Source organism: Canis lupus, chromosome 9 (assembly GCF_048164855.1).
Source record: "Canis lupus baileyi chromosome 9, mCanLup2.hap1, whole genome shotgun sequence".
NCBI classification, from domain to species: Eukaryota; Metazoa; Chordata; class Mammalia; order Carnivora; family Canidae; genus Canis; species Canis lupus.
In genome coordinates, this window is record NC_132846.1 from 12,596,925 (window position 1) to 12,614,302 (window position 17,378).

Sequence of the window (17,378 nt, forward strand, 5' to 3'; positions counted from 1 at the left end):
TATTGTCAACATTTGGTACTTACATAAATATATAGAGTTCAACATCTGTACAGCGATGTCTGTTTTTCAGGATGGTTAGTTTCTCTATATTGCCTCATGGAGCCTAGTGGTTAAGATCTTGAGCTCCAAAGTCAAGAACTTTTAACTTAAATTCCTCCTTCATCTCTCACTTGCTGTGTCATTTTGGACAAATTAATGAACCTCTCTAAGCCGTAACTTCATAACTGTTAAATAGAAGTTTAATAGAACCCAGCTCAGTATTACACGGATTATGAAGATTATATGAGATGATGCATGTAAAGCACTTGACATAATATCCCCCATGATAAGCATTCAGTAACTGTTAACTATTATTATCCAGTATGATTTGTTTCTACAGATAATAATAGCACCCACTATCAGGTGGTGGCTAGCATTAAATGAGATAATCCAGTAAAAACTTAGCACAATGCCTAACTCATAGTTAAAGGCTCAATAAATGCTGGACATGATAATAGTGATGATAACAATGACCAGAGAGTCAGTGAAGTAACTATCCCAAATTTACACAGCTGGCTAATGAGTGAGTGGGAAATAGAACCTGAATATAATGCCTCTATATTAAAGTATGAACTGAGAACTGTTAATAGAAATTATTCTTTCTGAATCTTAACGTCTTGCATTCAGCACTAGCAGACAAGTTCTTAGTATTTGAAAAGATTGCTTGCTTTGGGAAACTCAGATTTTTCTAGAACCACACTTAAAACAAAAGTCTGTTTCTTGTCCCATTCTCATCCTCATTGTGAATTAACCACCTTTTCAATCTTCAATAAACACATTGCTTATTTGTCATAGAGAAAGAGTTTGTCACTTCTAGAAAGCTATTGACTACCAGCAGTAGAGAACAACAAAGCCACATGAAGATGAAGTTCAAAATGACACATTTCTATGCATCGTAGAACTCCAGAGTTTCTTACAAATAGCAGAAATTGCAGATTGTAATATGCAAGTGTGAATTAATCATATGACAAGGGTCTGCCCTCCTCATTCATTTTCCAGGACATTGCTCTAAGGAGAAATCTTTGGAGAAAAGCCCAAAATAATTTCAGAGACCATTAACATTAAACCATCTCTTGGTATGCAAGTTTCCCACAAGTTCAAATGTCATCAAATTTATTTCTTTTAAGTTTGAATAAAGAAATATGATAAAGGACACCTATCATCATAGTCAATGGTAGAGACAGAATTACTATTTTAATCTTGCTAATCCATCATGGTGGTTGAGATGGTTAGAGATGGAAAAGCACATTTACTTGGTGACATGAAAGATTTTTTTCAATAAATCTCATTTGGAGTTTTAGATTTTATCATAATTGCTTATATTTAATTACCTATTACTTTGGATTCACACTGATTAATTACTACCTTGGATTCAAGATAACAAGCATTTTTCAAAACCCATTCTACCTATACTAGGCTGGCTCTTACCAAAGGCAATAGCAGATCTCATGGGTGATAATCCCCTGCCCAAATAACTCTGAGACCTAATGGGAATAAACATATTTCACATTTTGTTGCTTCTTTTTATCTTTTTAGCAGAACCTTTCTCTCATATTTCATGATAGTGAAAATTATTCAAGGCATTATAAAGACTAGGAGAGGAAAATAGTGGGAAGGATGGAAAGAAAAGACAGGTCTTAAGCAATATGTGATACCAATGAAAAGGTAGCCCACTGATTGTTCTTTATCATGATTAGATGTCAGAGGAGAGCAAAATGAAACCCATCCCTCATATGCACAGGCGCACTAGACAAATCCAAGCTTTCCTGGAAAGGGGAGGAAGAAAGAGGTGAAATCTCTTGCTCTTGATTCCTGTTTCCAGTGAAATGGTGTATAGATCATCTGACCATCCATGTGTGTGGTCCTTGCTCCTTTGGTACTTTCCCACACATGGCACTTGGCACTGTTCACTGCTTGCCACAAGGCAGGTAAAACAACTAAAATCGCTCACCTGAGACCTCTGTGTGTATAGCGGACTTGATGTAAATACGTGTAGATGGAGAGATTTATAACCCTGAAATAACATAACTTAAAGCTGACTTTATTTAAGACTTTTTAAAGTAATCTCCACACCCAACGTGGGGCTTGAACTCACAACCTCAAGAGCAAGAGTCACATGCTCCACTGACTGAGCCAGCCAGGCATCCAAAACTGACTTTAATACATCCTTGAGCTTCAGTATCTCTGCTCCTGCTGCCTGAAACACTGTCCTGCCCTCTCACTTCCATTCTCTCACCTCTTAAAAGCCAGTTTCTTCCATTTCCTTTGCATAACCATTTGGTTTTTCCTTTGTTCTGCCTTGTCCTTCCAGGTGCTATAGTACATCTACCTAAATGATTCATCAGGAAGTTTTATATGCATTCATTTTCTTTCAACGAGTACTTATTGAGCGCCTATTATGTGCCCACCCCTGATCTAGTATTCAAAGAGGAGCAAAGGAGACCTAGACCCTATCCTTATGGAACTCAGCAGTCAATTCTCTTCACAAAAGAAATCCTGATAGCAACAGTTAGGAGATTAATTCCTTTTAAACTTCCTATATTATAAATTGGCATGTGAACTTCCTAATTCATCATATCATGGCATCCAATATTCTGTCCTCTTGATAATAATTTTCAAATGTGTTAAAGCCTCATGGGACTATAGCAGTGAGCTCTATTCATGTCTCAAGTAAGTTTCTGTAGTTAAAATCAACAAAGGGAGAACCAAACCCAGAGAGACGTTTAAGATGCTAAATCCAAAGGAGATTATTATGAACACTCCCTGAAGGCCTGGACACAGGCATAGTTGACCTCAGAGCCATCATAAAGAAGGAGGAGGAGAAAGAGCCCTGTTATCACTGCCAGACTGCCGCCTTTGGAAAAAAAGTACAAGGGAAGTACCCAACATGTTCCTAGGAGTATGGGTCAAAATAAACAGTGCATTGTGGGTGCATGAAAACAGCATTCTTTAAACATGTTTAGGCCTCAAATTAGAGATTCCCCAGGACACACAAGAGCGGAACAAGTGTGAGGGCTCGGGGTTTGAATTAGCTCAAAGGGAGCCCTTTCTCTTCTCTCACAAGTGCCATGCAGGTGCGACTGAAAAGCATTCAATTGGGGACAGCCAGAGACATGCAAAATAAGAGTCTAAGCCAGGAGACTCTGGTACTTGGGACTGGAAAGAAGGCCAGCAGTCAATGGGCAGATTGTGCTGCCTTCTTATCAGGCCTCACAAGCTAAATAGTACAGGACTTGTCCAATATGCAGATGGGGAAAGAGCAGATTCTTGTTTTTGCTAATGGCCTCATAACTACTGTCAAGTGAGAAGCGATAGCAATGGGTAGACAGTGGGGACTTATTTATAGCCAGAGGAATGGAATGGCTGGTTTTGGCCCAAGTCTCGTGCTACCAGCCTATACAACAATGTGCTTGGGTCAGCCCTTTCCAATAGACTGTCTGCTGCCTCCCAGTCTTGGGACATGGACGTGGCAGGTAGTCTTTTCTTTGTGAGCACAGCAGGATGTGCTTCCCAAATGATTTTGCCCAGGGAACCCCAGCTGCAAGAGCAAGGAAATACAAATCCAGCATTTAGCTGAAAACTCACAGAAGTTAGAAACGTTGGTTGTGCTATCTCCCCTTTTATGTGAAAAATATATTAGGATATTATACTCCATAATATATTGTTCTTTTAATATAAAATCAAAAAACTAGTTAAATTGCTTTTTGTTTCCCAACCCCCGAATCTTTGGGGAAAAAAATTCACATTCCAGAAAGATGGACTTATTTATGCTTTGGCTACCAGAACTGGGTACGTGCCTTCATGTTTCCTGGGATGGAGGAGATGTGTGTTCTGGTTTGAGAAATAGAACATAATGGAAATGAGTAGCAATACTGGCAGAAACATGACATACACTGGGAGAGGGGTGAAATTGCTTCATAAGTCATCATTTTGGCCCTGCAACCACCACCCTCTCTTCTTTTCCATCCTGTGTCATTTGAATGTCAGTTCCTGCCCATCCTCAGTCATTTAAGTATGATAACCACATAGCCACCTCCTTAAGAGATTGAAAAGCTATGCATTATTTAAACCCACTTGTCTTAGTCTTCCACAGATGAAATCAACACAGCCTCTGGCGGATGGACCTAAAAGGAATGGTGTGAGACAGAAATGATAAAAATGTTTGGTCATTGGGGCACCTGGGTGGCTCAGTTGGTTATGAGTCTGACTCTTGATTTTGGCTCAAGTCGTGATGTCAGACTCGTGAGATCGAGCCCCATGTCGGGCTCTGCACTCCCTGTGGAGTCTGCTTGAGATTCTCTCTCTCCCTCTTCCTCTGCAACACACCCCCCCCACCACCACACTCATGCTCACTCTTGATCTCTAAAATAAGATCTTTAAAAAAATGTTTGGTCAATAACCTCTTCCTTATTAATTTTGGGCATAAAATGGGCATAAAAGAAAACATGTAACTTCCATCTTTCCTAAAATAGGATATAAACCGAGAAGAAAGTAAAGTAAAAGAACCAAAAATCTAATCTGTTCTCAAATTCATTTTAATACTTTGGCATAGGTAATCCACGTGAGAGATGTGTGAGACTCCACTTATACCTAAAAAAACCAGGTCTCTAAAGTAAAACAGAAAAGGAGACAAGTATCCAGGTAGAATTCTGAACTGTCTCTAAATTAACATAGGTGATTCAGACACAAGTGAGATTTTGCCTGAATGGCCTGGATAATTACCTAATGTCCCATGGCAATTGAAACAGCGAGAGCTTGCCCCAAATGAGGAATGTGAATACAAGTGTTTGAGACATATCCTGGCTGGCCGGAAGAATAATTGGCCAATTCCTTGAAAAATTTGGTTGCAGAACAGAATCATGAATGTGTCTCCCAATCCATTATTGTTAAGGGGTTAATAATAATACATAATTATATTACTTATTGGATGGACTAATAAGAAGTTAATCTCCCCTTTAGTTAGAAATGTCACTAGAGCCACTCAGCAAAATCTGGGAGGCATTCCACCAAAAGACTGAGGATACATTTCCACGTGGGGAATGTCAAGGAAATCACAATGCCAGCCAAAGCAGAGGAAAATTGGCCATCCCTTCAGTCTAGAGGTTTCCTGCAGGCTGAGTCCTGGAGGATTTGCTCTTTGAAATGAAGCGGGAGATCTCATGGCTAGGGATGGCATTACTTTCGTTCAAAATGTGCACTAACAAGGGTAGAGGCTAGCTAATGAAAACACTGTCATGGATAGCTGGCTTGCTGGAATCCATAGAAAATGAGAACTGGGTGATCAAATTTGACATCACCTCTGAAATTCTAGCCTTAAAACCAAGAAAAGCGTTCACACTCCATGTTTCAGAAGTTGCCAATGGGACACTGTATGATCAGGAATTTGGGGGTGTAAATGACGCTCCCAGCCCATGCAGCCTGTTCAGGATAGAATGGGTAGGGCCCTCCTAACACTTAACAGGGCAAAGGTAGCTTTACCAAAACTCACCCAAAATGTAGCTGGGCAGGTATAAACTTTTTGTTGTTGTTGTTCTTTTTTAAAACCAAGTCTTTGCTCTCAGAGAGAATTGCCAAGGCACCAAAGCCAAGACTCTATTGACCTAATTTGACATTAGACCCCAAAACCTCTGAGCTGAAAACCCAGGGCTCTAGGTCAAGATCACGAGGGATGAATTCTAGGATCAGTGGAGTTCTGGGTGTGTATAGAAAGGTGTGCCAGTCCAGTAGGCCAGGGAGTGGAAACAAGGCATGGAGTCTTGTAAACCACTGGCTGGACCAGGGAGAGAAGGCCGCGCTCCCTGCTCCCTCTCCTTGCATGGCTCCAGCTTACATATTCTTCCATAGGGTGTGAGCAGCATTGAGAAAGGAAGAGTCAGCTGGCACACCTGGGAACTTCTGCAGTCTCCTGCCCTCTCACAGAGGGGCTAGCCCAGTGAACAGACTCCCAGTGGCTTGTTAATGACTCAGTGTGTGGTTTGTGGTCTTCTCCAGGGAGACAAGGGTGCCAATGGAATTTCACAGATGCTGTTGGGCCTGGGAGGGAGTGTTGCCTGGGGACCGGACCTTTTCATCTCCCCTCTGTCCTCACCACCTTTTCTGACAGCCTTCATGAGAAGGCCTGCCCGTACTCTTAGCTCCATGCTTTCTGCTCTAACATGGGGTTGGCCATCTGCTTCTCAGGCCCCAGAGGAAGCCAGGCTTGCCGGTGCATTTCTGTCCAGCGGGAGGAAAAAGGAATGTGGTGCCTTTTCTGTAGCCACCTGCACGTCCTGGGAGCTTAGAGAGTCTGTGCAAAGGTAAACAGTTACATAAGGAGAGACAGACTCATGTTAGTCCTGGATCTTGTTGTGTGGGGCCTGCAGTACCACGTGGGGTATTAAAAAATAATGTGGGGATTAACGACATCTCTTCCCTGTTTGCTCTTCTGAGTCATGCTCCAGTTTAAGCGGCAAGAAAGATGATGACCTTTCTCTTCACTTTAACTTAAAGAGCAGCCGGTGCCTAATGGAAAATTTTGAGAAAATTATTGTCATGAACCAACTCGATGGCTGGAGGATTTTCCCACAAGGCTTTTCTCTGGAGAAAGTGAATTTCAGCGTGAGAAGTCTGGGTGCAGTGGGTGGACAAATTGGGAAGCCCAGCAACGTGTTAGAATGGCAGGGAGACCAAGAACAAGTTCCTATTCGTGTCTGTGGCTCTCAGATTTTCTTGAGATTTTTCTGGACTTTTAACTTGAAGGCAAGAAGGACCCTTTAGGCTGTGAGCAAGGTAGGAAAGCTCAAGCCCAGACATTGGAGGTTTTTCTAGCTGTACTGATAACTAGCTGGGAAAAGGCACATTGTAGTTTCTTCCTTTGTGTGGAGGTGATAATTCCTGTTCTTCATGAATCTTATAAAAGATGTTTGGAAGATTAAGTGGTTAATCTTTGTGTAATAATTTGGGTAGATGCTAAAGAAATGTGCAGTTAATTCCCAGTCTGAAATTGTTTTTATTGTGATTCTCCTCCCCACGGCACGTTCATGATACTGTGTAGTGGAATGTGTTAGGAAAAGGCAGGCAGCAGGATCAGGTCTCATTATCTATTCAGTTATTTTTCAAAGCCTTCCTTGAGGGGAGATGCCTAATGAACGACCTAACAGTAAAGGGTACGGAGGAATACAGAAGATAGGCACTAGTTGGTCTCCTCTGTTGAGTCTGGGCAGAGAGGAAAAAAGGAACTTGTATTAAAGCAAAAGAGAGAAGTTAGCCATAGTGAAGAGCTTGCTGATAATGAGGATTTGAAGTTGCTGAGCAGGACACATAAAACCATAATCTTGGCCTTGCCTGATATAGAAAGCGATAAAATGGGCCACATTTCTCACAAGGAAAGAGTCTATATTATCTGAATTAGTTAGCTCTGCTTTCTGGCATAAGTGGGTTCAATTTCCCCACAACCAGCACTCTAACCTGTGGGCCAGACTACTTCAGGATCTCTCTCTAGAAAAGTCCCTTTTGGAAACTAAAGCCGTTCTTATCACTGTGAAAATGAAGGTTCTAGGGAGACTATAGATTTTTTAAATGGGAAAGCTTCCTACCTTCCTTCCTGCCTCCCTGCCTCCGCCCACCTGTCTCTCTCTCTTCTCTTTTAACCTGTTTTATTCAGTCTGTTAAACCATCACAAACCCAGATTCTTCCCAGGAGGCTATTTCTGCCTCCCATTTACTGAGACTACCAGGTCATATCACTTGTTTTCGATTAGCCCCTAGCTATCTGAAACTGCTATTAGACCATTAACTGCCTTACTAGACTCCTGCTCTGCTATCCCACCTCCTTCCTCTTCCTGCCAGCCTGTTAGCCCCCCGCCACCCTACCTCTCTCCATATTCTCCTCTCTCCCTCCTGCTTCCCCACACCTACTTTTCTTTGCCTTTTTCTGATAACTCTCCCTTCCTTCCTTCCTTCCTTCCTTCCTTCCTTCCTTCCTTCCTTCCTTCCTTCCTTCCTTTCCTTCCTTCCCTTCTTTTCTCTCCTAAACCATGGTTAGAAAAATTACATAATGTCTTGGAATCTACACCAGAAAGCTTAGCTGAAAATCACTCCTGGGAGGTCCAGGAAAGCCAGAAGAGGCAGTCAGATCTGTTTATTCACTCAACAAATATTTACAGAGCAGCTACTATGTGCCAGGCCCCTGAAATTAAACTATTGGCAGTCTTTAAACTTAGAGATTGTCTTACCCATCTGACGTACAGGCGTAATTGGAGATTAGAGCGTTGAGGAAAAGGCCTTATGTTATTCCTCAGCCCTGTGTTCATCATTGGTGATTATTACTACAAAAAAAAAAAAAAAGTATAGCCACAGAACTTTCACCAACATCCCAATAGCCATAGTGTTGCCTTAGAATGTCAGTAGGATTATGTGTATTATGTGTGGTAATTAGTTTCCTTTCTTTCCAGCCAAAGACCCCTTCAGCATGGTAGTGTCTGACCCTTTCAAATTTTTTCTGAGCAACCGGTTTCTAGATCATTGTAATCAGTTGTTTCCTATGGGCAAACCTTCTTGATAATGAGCTTGTCATCCTATCAGGTGAAAATACAGCAGCACAATTAATATTTGGGGATGAAAATAAATTACTGTTTTCAGGATAATGAGCCCTGAGTCCCTGTTTTAGAACTAAGTATGCAGAGCAAGACCAAAATTTAATTCTTTTCATGAGAACCAATGGGCTTTACTTCAAACCAACTACACTTCATTAAAACTCTGATAAGAGTCTGCAAAGCAGCACAGAAATATTGCAGCTGTGGGCTCTGGGAGAGAAGGAAAGAATCCTTATATTGTTCAAGTATGACACAATGAGTTTGTAATGGAGTAACTCCATTCCAGATATATTCAGATTCAATGCATTAATTCTCCTCGCCTGCAACCCGGGTTCACTTAATGGTGAAAGGGAAGCAGCAACCAACTCTCTTACTTGCTTTAGACTATACAGGAATTGAGCAACCAAGTTGGGGTGGGGAGAGGGGCAGAAGCATAAGAAGGATATATTCCCTCTGAATAAGAGGCTGGTACCAGGACTGACAACAGTTAGGGCAAGTCATGTCCAGCCAAGATACAGAGGATGGAGAAGTGGGTGGAAATTCAACAGTCCTCCACAGAGGTGGAGGTGGTACCCAACCCTCGGGACTGCATTAGTGACTCCGTCTCTGGACTACAGATTAAGGATTAAGGCCACTCAGAGAACATCTCCAGGAAGCTTTCTGCAATGCCTCAGACTAAGTTAGATGATTTATCTGTGCTCCCTAGGTATCTTATACACCCTCCTTAATATTCTTACCACCTTCTATTGAAGTTGTCTACTTTTTCACAGTGGTTGCACCATGGCCTTTCATTTGACTCTGTCACTAACTAGGTATATGACCTTGGGCAAGTTACTTAACTTCTCTGAGCCTCAGCTTTCTCATGAAGAAATATTGGAGATAATAATACTTAATAGGGTTGATGTGGGAATGAAATGAGTTAGCAAAGGGTTTGGCATTTACTAATCATTATCACCATCATTATTGGTAATATCATCTTTCTCCCTTGATAATAAGTTTCTCATGTGTCTAGGTTACTAATAGATAGGATGTTCTCAATTAAAGTCTGTTCAATGGATTTCATAACAGTAGCTGCCAGCATGGAGTAAGATGACCACATGTGGTCTCCCCTGACAGCAAGGGTGAGGGTGAGAGGCATCTACTCAGTTTTCTGTGAGACCTCTCTAGCAGGAGGTTGGGGATAATTTGTTAGCATCCAATAAGGATGGAAATCTAGGTTCCTCACTTAATATTTGCAGATGCGAGTGGGGCAGAACAAAAGTTTTTCGGTGGTGTTTGACTCTCTGTCTTGGTGGACTGCCATTCTCCTTGTCCTTTGGCTAGAGAAAGCAGACTTCTTTTGGGGCGTTTATATCTGTGCCCATTGGAGTTTCTCAGTTGCCAGTTCTTTGCTTCAAGTCTGGAATATATGAAGCAGGGAGAAAGCTCACTGAATTGGGGCACCTGGGTGGCCCAGTTGGTTAAGTGTCTGCCCCTGGCTTGGGTCATGATCTCAGGGTCCTGGGATGGAGCCCCGAGTCTTGGCTCCTTGCTCAGCAGGGATTCTTCTTCTCCCTTTCCTTCTGCCCCCACTTGTTCTTTCTCTTGCTCCCTCGCTCTCAAATACATAAATAAATAAATAAATAAATAAATAAATAAATAAAATCTTAAAAAATAAAAGAACCAACACTGAAAAAATAAATAAATAAAAATAAATTTTAAAAAATGTTGTAATGCATGGGATAATGATTCAACTTGGAGAAAGCTAAGGATCAACAGAGATACCGAGGGAGGTCATCTATTCTTCTACTACATCCTTGCGTTAATCAATGAGAAGTAATTGGAACAGCCTCTGCTATGGAAGGTTAGGATAAATTGCTTGATAAGGAGATGTTCTGATGAATCCAGAGAATCTTGCACCGCATCCAAGCTCCCTGCCATGCCTCAGATGTGTTCATTTGGAAGGGGGTGGCTACTGGGCTACTAAAGAGCCCAGCACAATGCATGTAGAAAATGTGTAATTTTGTATCCTTCTCTATCTGCACTGCCTTCCGTGGACCTCCAGAGGCAGCAGGGGTTCTCTGGTTCCTTTGGCTGCTCCCACAGTGCCTGGCTGTGGTGTATACTTAAGTAGGGTTCACTCTTAGTGAGACTTATTAGAAACTAAAGGGCAGTTTTGAACCCTTATGTAGGGTTCACTCTTAGTGAGACTTCTTAGAAACTAAAGGGCAGTTTTGAAGGGAGAAGTACTCTACAATGCAACTGCTTGCATCTGAGAGGTGCAGTTGTAGTCATGGCCAAGAAGAACAATCTGGACAACTTCCTAAGCATCTTTGCAGCCTATTGAGCACAGGAAACAATAGCTGTGGGCAGGCAGCCCCAGTGGCTTAGCAGTTTAGTGCTGCTTTCAGCCCAGGGGGTGATCCTGGAGACCTGGGATCCAGTCCCATATCAGGCTCCTTGCATGGAGGTTGCTTGTGTCTGTGTCTCTGCCTCTCTCAATCTCTCTCTCTCTCTCTCTCTCTCTCTCCCTCTCCCCGTGTGTGTGTGTCTCCATGAATAAATAAATAAAATCTTAAAAAAAAATAGCTGTGGGTATGTGTGTGTGTGAGAGAGAGACAGGCAGACAGATGAGAGGAAGAGAAGTGAAAATTACGGCATTTCTAACCAAATTGTTTCCATAATTTTGCCTTTCTTAAAATTAGCATAGCTAGGGAAATGAAGAGGTGGCTGCTGACTTAGAAACATTTCAGACAGCAGTGTTTCCACCAATTCATCAGAGATGTCACTAAGAAAGAGAATGACTAAAATCTGGTGGTACAAATACTGTTTCCAGCAGCCTTTCTCAAGGAGTGAGAGAGGCACAGTAGATTTTGAAATTAAGGAGAGAGACATTCATGTAATGTGGTCGTGAAAATATACCTAGAAGAGAAGGCCTCATTACTGAGCAGGGACTAGAGGAGGAAATGCCTACCTAATGGAAGTTGGGAATCTGGCTATATAGTCCAGGGTCCACTACTAACTAGTGTGTGGCCTTGGACAAGTCACTTGATTTCCTCAGGCCTCAGTTTTTATATCTGATAGTAGTAGATAGTAGTAGTCCTGGTTGATAAGAGACCTCCGGAACCTCCTGGATAAAGAATTTGAACTGAGTGCTCCAGTGAACTGCAGGAAAGAGATTCAAGGAGAAAGATGTATCAAACACTAAATTCTAAGAGCTGTGCAGTCCCTGATACAACATTTATCCTTAAGGGAAGAAAAATTCTGGCACAGCAAGCTGGGCTTAGCAATACGACTTAAGGATCAAAAGGAGTAATGACTCTTGGTTCAGCATGGAAGCTGTTGTTTGCAGCCACCCTGGCCCAATTATCTCGGTGTCGTTCACTAGCCTAGAGAGAAGACTAAAGAAGCCTGGCAAAGCAGTGCCACCAAACTCTGTAACACCACAGAGCCCAAGCAACCTCTTTCCCAACAGAGCATAACACCAGGGCGAACACTGTTTCCTTTCCTGTGGCAATGTACTAGGTGGCCAAGGCAAGACTCTGCCCTCAGAGCAGAGCAGGGCTGTCAATGCTGGGAAGGGGGTGCACATAGAGACATTTTACAACCAGCACAGACCCAGAAGGAGTCTCGGGCACTTTTGAGACGTCTCCCCGGGACTCCCAAGAATACCTACAAGGTGAGGGACTGTTGAGAGAGAGTGATGCAGACGGAGTCCTACAAGCCAATAAAACTCTGTATTAAGGACAAAGTTGCTCATTGATTCATATAGCCTGGAGACAGCTGGGTCACATTTCTTTGGAAATATGCTTTTGAAGGGTGTATCAAACATGTTCTACTTCAGTAATTCTCAGCCTTACTTGCCTTGTTGCAGCCACTGCAGTGCTTGCAAGCTCTGCATGGGCTCTGATGGGCTTTCAGTGGCTGACACTGTCTAGCCTCTGCAAGCTGTTCACTTTCTTCCTGGGGCTCTTCTGTTGATGCACAGGCATCGTGCATCACCTCGTGATCCAACGAGATGTCCGTGTTGCTCGTAGGAGCAACAACCTAGAAATGCAAGATAGTCAATCCCATTGTTGAAACCTTTGACCATCAGGAAACCAGAGTTGTCCCCCAGTGGGGGAGAAATTGTTCCATCTTTCTCTCCTACCCCAATACAATGTATAGTCCCTAAGATGGTTTCACGGAAGATGGTTTCATCGTATGGAGCAAGGAGGTATAGAGAAGAGACCTGTAGCTTGACCCATGGAACGGGACATCCAGTGTGCAGATCACTGTGTCTCGTAGTTTAATGATTACCAAAAAGCATCCACAACAGAGGAGGATTTCAACAACCAGGGGAACAGATGATTTAACCTACAGATATAAGCCAGTGTCTCTTCTGAGCTGCCCTTGTGTTCATGTGGTGATCCCATAAAAAGAGTGAATGACATAGCAAGGAAGGACCCTATGCATGGGCCCACAAGTATGGGCTCTCCCTTACCAAGGCTGCTCTATCTACTAGCACTGAAAGAAGCAGAGATTGATACCAATTCCATGATATGAAGCCATGTTTCAGTGAGACCAGCCAGCCACTTTCATGGCAGGACAAGTATATTGGTCCCTTTTACCCCAGCATACAGTAATTCGTTTTTACTGGAATTGATATTTAACTCTACATATGGGTTTGTTTTCCCTTCCCAACATGACTTCACCTGCATAACCATCTGAAGCCTTGCAGAATGCCTGACATCTTGATGCAGTAGCTCCCATGACATTACATAAGACCAAGAGACCCATTTTCCATCAATGGCAAAAGATGTGTGACAATAGGATTTACCATGTGCCTGCTCGTCAAGAAACAGCCAGTCTAAACAGAGTGGTGAAATGGACTAGGAAAGGCTAAGTCACCACCTTGGGGGAAAATACCCTGTGGAATTGGAGCACTCTCCTCTGGGCATGCAATATATGTGTTGAACTATCAACCAATATATAGTGTTAATGTTCCCAATAGTTACAACACATGAATGCATTAGGGAAGCATGGTCTCTCTCGTCATCACTCCCAGAAACCTTCTTGTGGAATTTGTGTTTTCCATCCCTACAAACAGAATTTTCCAGGTGTAGAGGCCTTGGTGCCCAGAGATCCCCGTAAGGATTCCACTAAACCTGAGCCAAGTTAGTCTGGGTTTCTTATGTTGTTGAATCAGCAAGCAAAGAAAGAGTTACTGTAACTGAGTACCACAAGGAGCTATATAGTTGCTCTGTGCAATGTGAGCAGGGAAGAGTACATCTGAAATTTACAGGATTCACGAGGATTTATTTTGGTGCATCCATAGGAAACGGGTAATTATAGCAATCACAGCTCTCAAGGACAAAGCAAGAAGGACCTCAGACCCTCGGGAATGTAGATCTCAAATTATACTACTAGGCAAGTGCAATGCATATCAGTGGCAAACTGCTGGCCAAAGTGTTAGAAATCTAAAATGGGAGGCAGAAAACGAAGATGGTGAATGTCAGTTATGGCCTTAGAACCAGCTGTAATTATGGGACTGCATCTTATTTCACTAGCCCTCTTGCCTTGGATCTTTTTGGAAATTTCAGCTGCTACCACTTGAGGGAAACTTCTGTGACTGACTAGACTCAGAGCAGGGGAGACTTGGAAGACTCAGATTTAGACTCAGTCCTTCAAGGAAAAAGTGAGGGCCTTTTGTTCTCAGGAAAACAGAGGCCCCAGAGTATATTAAGTGAGCCAGATGACAGAGGGCACAAGCAGGCTGCTTGGTACTGGGGTGGACTGCATTAGGCCGTTATTTTTTTTAAGATCTATTTATTTATTTTAAGATGACTCATGATGGGGGTGGGGGGAATGGGAGAGGCAGAGGGAGAGGGAGAGAGAAATTTATGCAGATGCCAAGCAGAACCCATGAGGGGCTTGATCTCATGACCCTGAGATCAGAGACCCGAGCCAAAACCAAGAGTCTGATGCCTAACCAAGCATGCCACCCAAGAACCCCTGTGTTAGAACATTCTTTTTTTTATTTTATTATTTTTTATTTTTTTGTGTTAGAACATTCTAACCACCACGTTGGATCTCTTGGCTTCAGTTGTCTCTTGCTATAGCTGTGACTGTAGCAAGCGGCTTCACAAAGGCATAGCCTGACAGTACTTTGCCTCTCACGCATGCTGTGCCAGTGCTCACCTGTTACCTTGGGACTTCATTGATACCAAGACATAGATGTTCACTTTTAGAAATTCACTTTTAGAAAAGGAACTTTTACATATGCACACCTAGGTGTGCAGGAAAATTAACTCTGTAGAGTAAAACTTTTAGAAATTCACTTTTAGAAAAGGAACTTTTACATATGCACACCTAGGTGTGCAGGAAAATTAACTCTGTAGAGTGAAACTTTGACCAATGGGATATGGGAGTGAGGGATAAATTCTTCCCCTTTTTTCCCCTAGAGGGACATTCCTAAGACATTGTTTACATGGCTCCATGGAATATGGTCCTGTGATAACAAATAATTAGTTGTGTCTACTGGTGACCAGCTCAAGACGCTTTCTTGTATTGGTTCTATCTCCTTTTCTATCTCACTTCCCTTGTCCTTCACTCCTGATTCTTGATGAACCTTCCCTAACAAAATAGTGGCACATGAACCCTTGCCTCAGGCTCTGCTTTCTGAGGAATCCAAGCTAAGAAAGTTGTGTTTCTGATAGTAAAATAGATAACTGTACAAAAATGGAAATATTCCCCTCCACAGAAAAAAAAGATAAGTCAAAGTTTAAGCCTAACCATGGTACTTGGTACTATGGTACCAAGTGTTCAGATACCACAGGACATCTCCTTCAGAGTTCCAGAAAACTTTTGTTTAGAATTCAAGAGTAGCAAACACTAATATAAGGATTTGGGTTGGCCCAGGGTAGCCTGGTAAGAAGGTGAGGGTGATCTTTAATGCCTCTGCAGACATTCTTTCAGCATCTTGCACTCCTCCCCTAAAACATTCAGTGCTATGTTCTCTTTTCTGTGTTCTTTATCCCAACCCTTTTAGCTACATGTTATTTGGAAATGGTCACTTAAGATTTGTATTTGAGTGTTAATGACTAGTGGAGCCTAATCTGGTAGTCCTCCAAGAACCCCAGGAGGTTTTTATATAATAACCGCTTAACTCAAAAGACTGTGTTTCTTTCTTTTTAAAAAGATTTTATTTATTTATTCATGAGAGACACAGAGAGAGAGGCAGAGACACAGGCAGAGGGAGAAGCAGGCTCCCTGTGGGGACCCCAATGCTGGGCTCGATCCCAGGACCCCAGGATCACTACCTGAGCCAAAAGCAGATGCTCAACCACTGAGCCACCCAGGTGCCCCAAAAGACTGTTTCTAATGGTGGAATTTCTGACATCAACACTTGGCTGGTAGAGATAGATTTGAGGGTTCCTTTTAAAAAATCACATATCCAAGTCTTACTTCGCATTCATTTCTAGGATTTAGTCCAAGCTATATTTACTATGTCCTTTCAGATTATGATCATTAATGATTAGGTGAAAGTTTGTGTGTGTGTGTGTTGGGAGGGTAATCTTAGTTTTTCCCCACCATATTACCATTAAATTCTTAACAATAAAGTTGAAAGTTAAAATGATTTTATATGAGCAGGCTTATATCTACCACTTAGATTTTTCATTACTATTTTACTAGTCTTGCTTTCTTACATATCTATCCACCCAGTGACCCATCTTATTTTTTGAAGCATTTCAAAGTAAATTGCAGGCATCAGTACTCTTTTCCCTCAATACTCCCCTGGCTAGATTTTCCTCCTAAGTAGTCTGCATGTCGGGACAAAGCAAAAAAGAATTCAACTACTGCTGCTTAAAAACTCATTCATTACTTTAGGAATCAAGACAAAGTGAAATCCATGGATGGAATGAATGCGCTTGCCTCCTATTGTCTCTCGAGCAAGGAGGTGACTAAAACCGTGAACATACGTTTCCTGGAAACTGAAGTCCTGACTCATTAATCTCTGTAGGAAGAAGAAGCCGTCAAACATTAGTTCCTAGGTAGCCATATGCTATAGCAAAAATTAGCTCTCAGTTGTTTACTCTAAATATTCAAATCGTTTTGCAGTATCTTTGTGTTTCTAGGTGTTTGAAGCTATAAATCATTATCTTAAACTAAGTACGAAGTTTGAGTCAGAACAATGTAAGTTGTCTGATTGCATTCCTGACCCACAGAGATACCCTTTGTGGAAAAAAACAAGTTGCCCCATCTTGACCCTTTCTAAATTTATGTTCTCCCTGACAGAGCCACCAGCCGTGAGTTTGCAGCTTCTCTACCAAGTGTCCTTGACAACTTCGGCCCCTGTGCTCTCTCATGCCCAGCTGGCACAGAGCTATTTACAACCACACAGTCAAGCACTTAATTGTTTATTTATTTTGCATAGAATGGTCCTGTCTCCCTCCTGGTGTCTAAGTTCTCCGAACATAAGAAGCCTGTCTTCTGAATCTTCTACATTCAGTGCTGGCTGCTGGGCACAGTGCTAGGCATACACCTAAGACTTTATATATCTTAAAGCTTTCTTACATCCTCTCATTTAAAGTTAATGCATGTAGTAGACTGCGTGGCCTACTTGCTTCCAAACAACTGGCTCTGGGTATTTTCAAAGGGTTTCTCCCCGGATACGTGATCACGGCAGTTAATATCAGCCAGAGTACTTTCCAATAAGTCCACAGGCAGTCATCATGAGCAGGGACTTAGAGACAGGGCTTTTCTGTGTCAGAGCCAGAATTCAGAAATGCTCTGCTTTTCTTGGGTA